Source organism: Mesoplodon densirostris, chromosome 5 (assembly GCF_025265405.1).
Source record: "Mesoplodon densirostris isolate mMesDen1 chromosome 5, mMesDen1 primary haplotype, whole genome shotgun sequence".
NCBI lineage: Eukaryota > Metazoa > Chordata > Mammalia > Artiodactyla > Ziphiidae > Mesoplodon > Mesoplodon densirostris.
The window spans coordinates 42405868-42417889 of NC_082665.1; the positions used below are offsets into that span (position 1 = coordinate 42405868).

Consider the following 12022-nt stretch of genomic DNA (forward strand, 5'->3'; position numbering starts at 1 on the left):
TCTCTATGTCCAAGACAGTGTTGTGATTGCCACTAGCACCACTCAGAGGGCTTGTTTGTCATCTTTGGGTAATGATATCAATGAAAAACCTCAGCTCGGTGATTTTTAAGCATGAAATTATTTAAAAAATTACTCGGAAGCATTTTCAACACACCAATATGTACCCACTTCAAGCCAATCTTATAGGCTCAAAGCCTCTGAAATTAAGTGTGGGTATGCCTAGCACTCTAAAGCTGAACCTGATCCGCAAGCACTTGGAAGTTCTTGGAAAGAAACTGTTTTCACAACTGCAAGGCTTCGAACAGATAGAAAATCCACAGCCCTCTCACATTTGTTGTTTCTACTCAGCTTGAGTTTAGATGATGTGCTTGGCCTGAGACCAAGCATGTTGAATTTGTCGAAATAGCATCTTGTTCTCAAAAGACAACACATTTTTCAGACTTTATGCAAATGTAAAAGATTGTCATTATTTTGTCAATATGTCTTGAATCCATTTAATTCTGAAGAATTTTAATGGAATCAAAATTTGAATTAATTAGTGTTGTTATTGCTTTCTTCTGCATTTCAGTCTTTGCTGCTTTTAAAAAGTTTTCTTTAAATTCATTTCATAAAGTGACCACTTTTTTTGTGTGTGTGGGTTTGCGTTTATTGAACTGGCCATGGCCCAGGGGGGTAGGGGTGCCCCTCACTCCTCGTCCCCGTGGGTGAGCACGTAGCTCAGTGCCTTGTGGTCCAGGTTGCCTTCAGCGTCGATGGTGGAGAACTGGAGCATCTGGTCAACTAGTCCTTGTTGATGCTGCCTTTGCCGTCAGAGTCCAGCATCTTGAATGCGTTGAGGATGGTCTCCTCGGCATCCGTGCCGCTCAGCTTCTCCCCAAACATGTTCAGGAACATGGTGAAGTTGATGGGCCCCGAGGCCTCCCTGAGCATGGCATCCAGCTCCTCGTCCTTGACGTTGGTTTTGCCCAGGGAGACGTAGGTGTCCTTCAGGTCCTCCTTGTCAATGAAGCCATCTTGGTTCTGGTCTGACTGCACTTTTATAACAATAAAATCTTTTATCTATTCAATTTAATCCCCAAAATATTTATTGAGTACTATAATGTAACTAACACTGTGATATGTATTAGGGGCATACAATGATAATTAATACATGCTTGCAGTCTTCAAGAAATTTATAATTACTTTGACACTTAATCAAATAAATATAATTTGTTCAATCAAAATGCATCAGGATAAAAAAAGGGATGATCATTTCCAGTTTGGGAATTGAGGAAGATTTTATGGAAGAGGTAAGGTTTGAGGTGGACAATTGAAAGATAGATAAGGACTTAATAGGTGCAAAAGGGAGCAAAAACTTTAAGGACTGAGAAAGAAAGCAGAGAGGCTGGAGAGGTAATTGTCTCTTCAGGCAAGTACAGTCAGCTTAAGTGTAGGAGAGGAGAAGGCTGAGTGGGGGGTGGAAATGTGGTTTGAGGTCTGCACAATTCCAGGGGGATTCAGTTTGACTGAAACAGTCACACACTCACTCACCTGCATTTTCAGACATATTTAAACAAAGATACAGAATTTAAGTGAAGTAGCAACATAGATGGACCTGGAGATTATTACACTAGGTGAAGTCAGACAAAAACAGATATCATATGATATCGCTTATAGGTGGACTCTGAAAAAAAAGATGCAAATAAAATTCTTTACAAAACAGAAATAGACCCACAGACATAGAAAAGAAACTTATGGTTACCAAAGGAGAACGCGGAGGGATAAATTAGGAGGAGGATATTAACATATACACACTACTATATATAAAACGGATAATCAACAAGGACCTACTGTGTAGTACAGGGAGCTATACTCATATTTTGTAATAACCGATAAGAAAAAAGAATCTGAAAAAGAACATACATATATATGAACATATATCTATATATATAAAAGAATCACTGTGCTGAAAAAGAACATATAAAACTGAATCACTGTGCTGTACACCTGAAACTAACACAAAATTGTAAATCTACTATACTTCAATTTTAAAAAAGTGATGTAAAGGAGCCATAGACACAAGAGCAGAGACACCATATCTTGGCTCAGCTTTACTCCTGGTCTTCTAGAATCCTGATAGGGTAACAGCCTTAGGTGACTGTGTAGCAAAGGTCCTGCCAGACTTGGAAACGCACACTAATCTTGCTGTACCCCTGCTTTTTAATACTCAGTTCTGTATTTTGCATTCTGGAGAAAAGCACCAAAAATTGTGCTCTTCAGTTTAGGGGAATATTTACAAATATTGAACCCCTTTTGGTTCCTGAACCAGTTCAGCAACAAGACCAATAGACAGAGGGAAATGGGGGCCAAAGCGGAGACAGTCTTCCAGTGTCTTTGAACAGTATCTTCGCTTCCTTCTTTCTTTGGCGTAGAAGGCCCATCTCCCTGAGGATCCTGCCGTGCAACTTCTTGCATGTCAAGCATGCATGGGAATTTTTCTCCATCTTATATGTAGTGGCACTCGTGTATATTATAGATGGTTTGGGACGGGGTGGAGAGAAAGGCAGGTAGATTTAATGGAGGAGAATGTTATGATCTGACCTTTGATTTAGGGAAAGAAAGAAAGTTGCAAGGGACAGCAAGTAACAAACTAACAATAACCCAAAAGAGAGGTAGCAAGGTCTAAACTAAATTTAAGAAAAGGAGGAAGATGACCTTTTAAGAGATTAAAACCAGAATGTATGAATTGAGCAGGTGTGAATTAAAGAGCAATGGTGAGTTGCAGCTCACTCAAACGTGAAAATAATCTAAATAAGTGTGGCGATAAAGCATGGTGAAGCCTTTGATCAAGATCGGAAGAGGAAAAACATGATAAGAGCATCTTAGAATTGATGGAATAAGGCAACATATAGGTTGTTCATCCAAATGGTCATACAACTTTAAGCGGTTGCCTATTAAAGTCTGATTCTTGGGAAGGAACTTAAATATGAGTCGTATATTTGGAACTCATGAGAGTTGAAAAGGAGTCAATATAGAGTATAGAATTTTTTGTTAAAATATAGGGCCAAAGATAAGATCTTGGGAACTGCAGCAAATAGCTTTGAGCATAAGCAAAAGGGCCAGCTTTGGAATCCAAGCTCAGACTTTAGGAAATAATCATATGCAACTGTAACTTATGAAATCTTATTCTCTTTCCTCCACCACCTCTTTTAATCCTCCTCAAAAAATATAAGCTTTCTGAAGGCAGGAAGTCTTTGCCCACTTGTGTTCATTGGTGCATTGTTGATGTATTTCCTCGGAGCTTGAAATGTAGTGGGTGTTTAATAAATGTCTAGCAAATGACTCTATAGTCAGTTATGCAATGTTGATTCCACCAGAACAACTCTCTCCTTATTTCTATGACATCCTTTCTGTCTTCACTGATATTTCTAACTTCAGGTTCTCATCATTTTTCATCTGGAGTATTACAGTAACCACTAGTCTGGAGTTGCTCTTCTACCTCATTTGTTTTATAAAGCATCTTCAATCCGAGTGCTTATCTGTGGTTTACAAAGTTCCCCATGACCTGCTCCATGCCTACTTGCCATTTAATACCTTTCCAGTTTATGCTCTATGAATACAATATCTTATCATCTTCATAAACTCTCTACAATTTCATGCCATTTCAAACATGTTAACTATTTCCACTTACAGGAAATTCTGTTTTCCTTCTTCACCCAATGCTGTAACTCCTCAAAAGCAGGCACTGGGTCTTATCCATGTTTGCTGAACTGTAATGAAATCATGGCAGGATTAATCTTATTGAACACCATTTTGATCATGTTGCTTACTTGTTCTAAAAGCTTTAATGGCTCCCCATAATAGAGGAAAAAAAGTCAAACTTCTTAGCCTGGAAATTAAGACCTTTCACATGTAGGCTTCACGTAAATCTCCAACCATAATCAAAAACAAATTTAACTCTTTCTTATTCTCCAGGAAGTTTTGCAGATTTGGTGACCTTCACCTAAAATACACTAATTCAATATTTATGTAGCCAAATGTCTTCCACCCTGCAAAGCCCAGATTAAATGCCAGCACCTCCATTAATTTTCTCTAATTCTTCTCAGCTAGCAGTAATTGTGCTTTCATCTGAACTCCCATAGCACTACATTATCAGTTATCTGCATCTCTTATGGTGCTCTTCTATTCTAATTTACATTAGACTGACATTTTATATGCATTTAATTTTTCCTACTGTACTCTAAGTTCCTCAAGGGCATGATCCAGGCACGGCTCACATTTGTCTCTTTCATAGTGGCTAGATTCATCCTCATCCAAATTGGTACTTTTAGATACTTTTTAAGTGAAAGAGGTACAAGAAGAAGGGAGGGATGAGCAGAGGATTTAAATACCAGAGGTTTCACAGAAGTAGATCAGAATACACAAGCTACTATTGTTGGTAGTGGGGGATGTACCCGACCACTTGAGACAATTTAGAGTGAAATTTGGAGACAGAATTTGGATTGCAAACGTTAAAGTACATACCATGTGGCAGGCACTATGCTAATTGTGTTCTGTGTATTATTTAATTCAATCTTCATTAGGAAAAAACCCCTATAAAATAGAAGCTCTTATTTTCCCAGGTTTTTGTTTGTTTGTTTGTTTGTTTTTTGCGGTACGCGGGCCTCTCACTGTTGCGGCCTCTCCCGTCGCGGAGCACAGGCTCCGGACGCGCAGGCTCAGCGGCCATGGCTCATGGGCCCAGCCGCTCCGCGGCATGTGGGATCCTCCCGGACTGGGGCACGAACCCGTGTCCCCTGCCTCGGCAGATGGACTCCCAACCACTGCGCCACCAGGGAAGCCCCCCAGTTTTTTAGTGGAGGAAACTGAGAAAAGCACGTTAAGCAACATACTTAAGTTCACACAGATGTTGCTGAATCATGATTTGAACTCGAGTAATCTGACAGCAGTGTCTGCATTCTTAACCACCACTTTCCCCTCTACTGAAGCATGCCACTGAAGGGAAGAAGAATATGGTTTAGCAATGTAAGGGCAAGGTCAGCAGGGCTTTTGAGGATTCAAGTAATTGTAAGAAGGAATGGAATCAATGGCAGGTATTAGTCATGAAACGAAGTAGGTAAAACCTGTTTCTCTCAACATGAGGAGGAAAGAAGAAGAGATAGGTGGATCTAGAAAGTCACTTTGCCTGAAACAGGTCATGAACTGAATTGGATCGGGATTAAGAAGTTGCTAAATCACAGAATAAAACTGTGATGTGCCCTTTCAAACTGATACCACTGTTGTTCATCTCCTTTGTGTATCTAGACAAAACCTCTGCAACTCACTAGTGGGTATAAAGTAAGAAAATAACAGAACTACCAAGGAATTAAGTAAGCCAGTATGGAAATTTTATTACATCTGCTCTTGAACTGTATGAAAATAGATGTTTCAAGGTAGTCAGTTCTCTGTAAAATCAGTTTTTGTGCAGGTACAGCTCTGTTCTGAAAAAAACATTCATGATAGTTGTTCACATATTTTTTTATTCTAGTGATATTTTTGTTGTTGTTACTTGTTTTCGGCTAATGATTTTAAGACACTGTGATCTGTACTATGGCCACAATTGTCATAGCCTCCTACTTATGCACATTTAGACAAAATTTCTTCTCTCTGTTCTCATGTCTTTAAGTTTTCCTGGAAGATTAGCTTCCTTAATTATTTAATGAAGAGGACCTTAATTAGCATTCTCTTCTTGTACTCATTGTACAGGAATCTTATTTTCCTAGGCCCACTTCTACCCGCTAAACTGAGAAACAGTTCATAAGTTAAGAGGAAGTGTGAGCTGGTAACTTATCAAGGAGATGTGTGGAGTTTCCCTAAATACTGTCAGCCAGTATCTTCTCTAGTTCAGTAATCTACAGCTATGCAGTCTGACACATTCAGAATTTTTAGGGGAAATCTGTTGATGGGCAGAATTTGTTCTAGTCTATGTTCTTGTATTTAGTTTATTGTAAAAAGTGCAGTGATATGAAAGGAAAAAAAGAAGACTGAAATTGACAAGTAGCAAAATGTCAAGACTGGGAAAGAAATGTCTTTTGTGAGAACATTTTATATCCTGGACAACCTTAATTACCTATGTTGAAGAGAAGCAGTGTTTAAATAATTCAACGTTTGAAGAGTTACTAGAATGTGTCTGGTGGTGGGCTTTAGTATCACCTTCACTGTTTCTACAGCACAATTCTCTATGATTCACTTTTAGCCAGGGAAGTTATCTAAAAGCTTTGTTCAATTCTAAAAATGTAAAACCATGGTGGTGTGGAGAGATAGGAAAGAAAATGTTACCACAAGTTTCTGCATAATTAATAATCAATCTGTTCTGAAAGATTTAAATCAAATTGGGATTGACTTTTGCCCACCTTAAAACCAAAGATCTATCCATCTGAAGTTTTTGGATCAGTCAGCCCCAGCAGGCTCTGCAAATAAGAAGACAGGGTGTATCAATAGAAGTTCCTAAGGCAACTCATAACTTCACTAGTCATGACCTAGAACTTGAAGAGGCCTGATATACAAATTTGGTCCTGAATGGCTCTATACTATGATGGAGCATGTTGACTTATTTCTGGCAGTCCCCCTGTCACCCTCATGCTTAGGCTCAAGCTTCTCTATTCCAAGATATTTTTTTAAAAGGAAAAAAAAAAGCCCAAACTATACAACAGCTTTTATTCATATCTAACACAGACTTTTTATTTCTTCTAATTACAAAGAGCTGATCCATTGGCATATATGCCACTTCCAGGAATGCTCTTAACCACTTCATCAGACTTGGCACTGTCTAGATGTTGGTTTTGAGTGCCAACCTACAAAAGAGAAGGAAAATCACAAAAGAGAAAATTAACAAGTGTGCACAGTTCCAAAATTTGTTCTACAAATGTGTTTTAAATCAAATGAATCATCCTTTGGCACAAGCTATTCACTTTATAGTCATTCATTTGAAAGGCTTAGTCTCTGTCTCCTGAAGACTGTGGTAAGCATTATTACTGATGAATGAGACAGTTACCTTAAATCATAAATAAAACAAATAGAATAATTTAACATTTGACTCTAAGAAGAAGGTATGTTATCTCACTTTGCACTGGCAATATATTTTAAAGAGAAGTATTCAGAAAATCAGTTTGAACCACAAAAGGATCAAGGATGTGTCTGCATAGAACTGCTGCAAGAAAAAGTAATTTGATCCAACAAATGCATCTTGATTAAGAAAATATGTGGTACTCCAAAATATTTTATCACTTTGCTTTTCTAGTCTTTTCACTACATAAAAGTGGTTTCAAATCTTATTCTTGTAACTTTCTAATTTGATTAAAGGTCTCTGGCACTAAATAGAATTTATGTTGAGCACTATTTATATTTATTCTTGAAATCAACTTTTTAAGTTAATGTCAAGTCTTTGGAAGGTTAAAGACTTACAAAGGTAAATAGTATTAACCCTCTAAGAGATAAATCGGGCTTTTCTTTTTGTCCATCTCATTTAATCTTTACTTTTAAAGAAATTTTGTAGCTCATTTATAACTTCTTCAAGACTATTTTTTAAATTGGCTCCTTAGACAAGATAAAAACTTAACAAATGTGTGTAGTATTTTCTCCATTGTATGTAGATATCTGTAAGTAAGTTTTGTATTTCTACATCTCTGCCTAACATCTGTCTTACCTTACAAAACAAAACTTTGGGAGTAGTAGTTGTAAAATGGCAGTGTTATTTCAGAATGTTCTTATAGCAGCAAGTGGGAACTGAGGAAGTAAGAACAAAAAAGATTTCTGTGTGAGCCCACTTGTCTCAATTCCTATGTGACAGGTGTCTCTTCTGGTGAAGCCTGCTAGACAGTGGGATACCCAAGACATCATCACCCTGCTATGAATGAGTCTCTCCCAGAGGGGACTTACTTATCTGCCTCTTTCTCTGATTCCTACTGGACTCTAATTTTCACTCACCATGTGAATTGACAGGAGAGATTTATTCAGAGATATATTTTACCTCACTTTCAATCCAAGTACACGCTTCTGTTTGTGGGCTTCTGTAACATGTTACCCCAACATAAAACTAAACTGAGTTCTGTAAGGCTTTGAGAGGTGTAGGATGGAGAAGGTGTCATTCCTTGGTTTTATTCATCCTGGATTCAAGAATGTAACTCTAAGATGAGATAGTCATTCAGTGCAATTATTATGATATGTGTATCATATATAGTACTATATATAATAAATGTCAGTATCTATTAAGACAGCAAAAAGATTTTTTTTAAATTAGTTTCCAAAATAAAAGGTAAAATATATACAGTTATACAGACTATACACACACACACACACACACACACACACACATTTAGTTAAATATAAGATGTTCAGCAAGGTATTTTTCAGTTGCTTGGAAACTGGCAAATAAAATCACAAAATAGGACAAAAATTCGTAATCAAATACCACAATCAATACCACAATCAAAAAGAACTGCAAACAGTTGGGACCAGATTTCTTGAAGGTCTTTTAAATGGCTCAAAATGGGTCCCTGCAATGTTGAGACCTACAGAGTCCTCTGAAAAATTCACGAGTGCCTGTAGGAAGCCAGCACACAATTCCAATGTCTGGTATCAGCCAAGAAAACAGTGGACTCAATAAATACAGTGCAATTGTGTGCACAGTAAGTATAAACTTTATCATTTTTCCACAGTCTCTACACAGTGCCCCCAACATCAGAAGAAAGAAAGAAGGAATAAAAGTGCAAAGTTTTTTCTCTCTCACCCAGGATATTGATGTTTTATAATGGTATACACTGGGCATTAATAACTGAAAGTTAACAGGAAGCTATGAGATATTCTAGCAATGTTATCAAAGAACAGGAAATCAAGTTTCAGCAGATCAGAGGAGCTCTGTTCTCTGTATTCCATTTAAAAAAATGTCATGGGTCTGGTGTGCATTGTGATGCCTACTTCCTGTCTGAGGGTCCATTGTCATGATGCATCTTGGTATTTTCCTACGAATATCCAAGAATGGCTAAATAACAAAACACCTCTCCTTTTCTAACTTGGGAATCCTATATTCTGAGCATAGAAGGACAGGATTAAAAAAAAAACCACACACAACAAAACAAAAAAACTAACCATTTGGTCCAAAAGAGTCACCTCTACCTAGAGTAGATAGAAAAGTAGAGGTTTAATTGAACAAAAATGATGCCATTAAAGTTCTATGTAACACCACAAACCATCGTTTTATCCCACTGTAGCAAATGTAGTCCTCTTACTCAAGTAATTTCTAATATCTGTGTTATAACTTCCAACTCTCAGGAGTGAGTTTGAGGCATTGATGGTGTATGTATATGTGTGTGTGTATGTTAGCTCTGGGTAACCGCACCTGTTATATCTGTTTGTGTGTCTGTGTTTGGTTTCCCTAAACAAAGACCCAGTGGATACCAAGACTTTCTAATGACAGTATTTGCTATTAACTAGAATAGAAACAAACTGTGTAAATGTCTTGAAAATCTGAATAGAGTTCAAGATGGTCTCAGCTCTCATCAATATTCTGAGTATCTTCAGAGACCCAAGGTGTCTTAGTTTGTCTTCTAGAAGCCTTAGTTTGGCTTCTTCTACAGGTAGGGGAGTATGAAAATAAAACAGGGAAAGGAAGGCAACCTATGAAGGGTCAGGTATTGGTCAAGTTACCCTGTGGAAGACTGGAATTTAATTCTGCTGCTGAACAGTGAGAGTCAGTGTAGAACATTTGCTTCAGAGTTATGCCATTCAACAGAAGATAAGGCATCTAGGTATAAATATCCAAGCTTTATCTCTTCTTGACTGAGGCTGTCCCAAGGATGAGAACTAATTGAAGGAGTATTAATTCTTAACACTTCCAGCCTGAAGTGCTTGGGCAGAGCTGACTCCGATGGCCAAAGAAAACCCTCAGTCAAATGGAGTGAAATTCTGGCAGCTTGAAATAGGAAAGTTACCCTACAATAGTAAATTCCAAAGGGATACTGTTGGGACACCAAGAAAATATGCTTATTAGGTATTGAATGGTTTGGAGTACTTCAGATCAGCTAGCCTTTAACTGAGATGGTAGGTTCCATATGCATATAGGGGAGCAGAAGGTATCAGATAGTAATTTGTAAAGAAACCCAATTCTAGTGATGAGAATGTTTTCCATCTCCATAAAGGTTGGCTCCACCTCCACCTTTTACATTGCTTTAGCCATTGTATACTGCTTTAACCATTCCATCATACCTGACAGGTGATAGAAACACAGCCTGTCTGGAATGAAATCATTTTATGATATTTAATGATTTTTACTAAAGTATTAATTAAATATATGCAAAAAAAGGAGCATGTAAAAGAGTATTTATTACATTATTAATTTAGGAAGGACCTTAGAACCATGATAAGGAGAGCTGTAAGGCTAACTGGGATTGTTGCTTTATTAAATGATATATAAAATTCTGCTGTCTCAAGTGTCTTTCTAGAAGAATGACTTGAATATTTCTTTAGTCTTATTCCAGTAGAGAAAGAGAAAAGAGTATGGGATTAAATACTAGTCACTACTTCTTTTAAAAAATGTACTTTTATAGAAGATAAATTTTATCTTCTATAAAATTTAAATAGAAATTATCGCATTGCTTATATTACGAAGTGTAACTGGAAAGTATGAATGGTAAAATTGAAATGAGAGAAGTTTGTGAAAATGAATGTGCGTACCACAATTTGCTAATGTTTTAGTTGAGTGTCTTAATATTTTTAATTCTAGTTTTCCTTTGTTTTTGGAAATCAGAAAAATTCCCATCTTTTAAGATTGCTGTTAGAATTAAATAAAATAATGTGTGAATCTAATATATAAAAGTATCAGTAATTGAGCTTTACATAGGGTACATGTACATGTATATACACATATATATGCTAGTAGATATATTATATATTGAGTGTACATATAAATAAGTCTTTTTGTGTTGGATTTTTTAAAACTAGTACATTCAGGTTTTACATTTCATCAGTTTTCTTCCATTCCATATCAACTATGGGTATATAGTTTTCTCACTGGTTTTGGATCTGATGATTCATATGAGTTAAATAATTTGTGTTCAAATTTCATAAAATATTTGTATCCATCAGTTTTTTTGTGGTTTTATGCTCGTATTTAATAATACAAACATAGTCTCCTCTATATTGCATGTTTTCCACTGATATTTGGGTTAAAATGTGTTGCTTTAAGATTTCACAGTTACCAATAAAGTTGACATTAAGTATTCAGTTGCTAGTTTTTGCAGCAGCCACTCTTGGGATGGTTTGTCATCAATGTGATTCGTCATTTCCTTACTTGAACATTGCTAGTTAGCAATTTGTAGTGCATAGAGCCTTTTAATTTGTCTTCAGAAAAATGACTTTGAACATGTTATTTTGTTAAATTATAGATGTTAACTGAATAAATTCTTTGGTTGCATGTTTTCTTTCTACAATCACTTGATTGTTTCCTATAAAACCCTGCTGACTTTTCATGGAATGTGTTGGAAAATTTTTCTCACAATTTTCCTTCTGTGTCTGTCTTTCTGGTAGTCACTTCCCTGATTATAAGCTTAATTGCTATGGATTTTGCAATAAGAACATGCTCATTATTTTGTTGTTCAAAACTTGTTTTACTTGGGTTGATTTTTTTTTTTTCTTATCTGATTTCAGGATCCACCATTTCACAAGAAAGCTAGTGGTAAATTACCTAAAGCACTTCCCAACCTATGGCTGTACATTTAAAAACAATATGAATGAAGAGAACACAAACATTTTATTATGTGTAATTGCCTATGCACTGGATGCTTTATATTGAACACAAATGTTAATGGAATATTCATTCCACATGTACCTATTTGCAAATTCTATACATTGTTTAGAACCCAGCGTCTGGTCTTAGAGGATTCTTATTTCAGGATCCCTTTTCAGAGGATTAAAACAAGCCAATAGAGCCCCAAATCAGTTTGACAGTCAGTTATTTCTAAGGTTAACAAAGAGTAAAAGTACCATACTTTAGCCATTCAGGAAAGCA

General features: G+C 36.6%; 1 protein-coding gene and 1 pseudogene across 2 annotated transcripts in view; one reads left to right on the forward strand and one right to left on the reverse strand.

Annotated features, from left to right (window-relative positions):
• The window catches only part of EPHA3 (EPH receptor A3), a 373968-nt gene that overhangs the window by 260775 nt on the left and 101171 nt on the right, over window positions 1-12022 (forward strand). The window lies entirely within an intron of this gene.
• On the reverse strand, window positions 686-11297 carry LOC132491015 (myosin light chain 5-like; annotated as a pseudogene).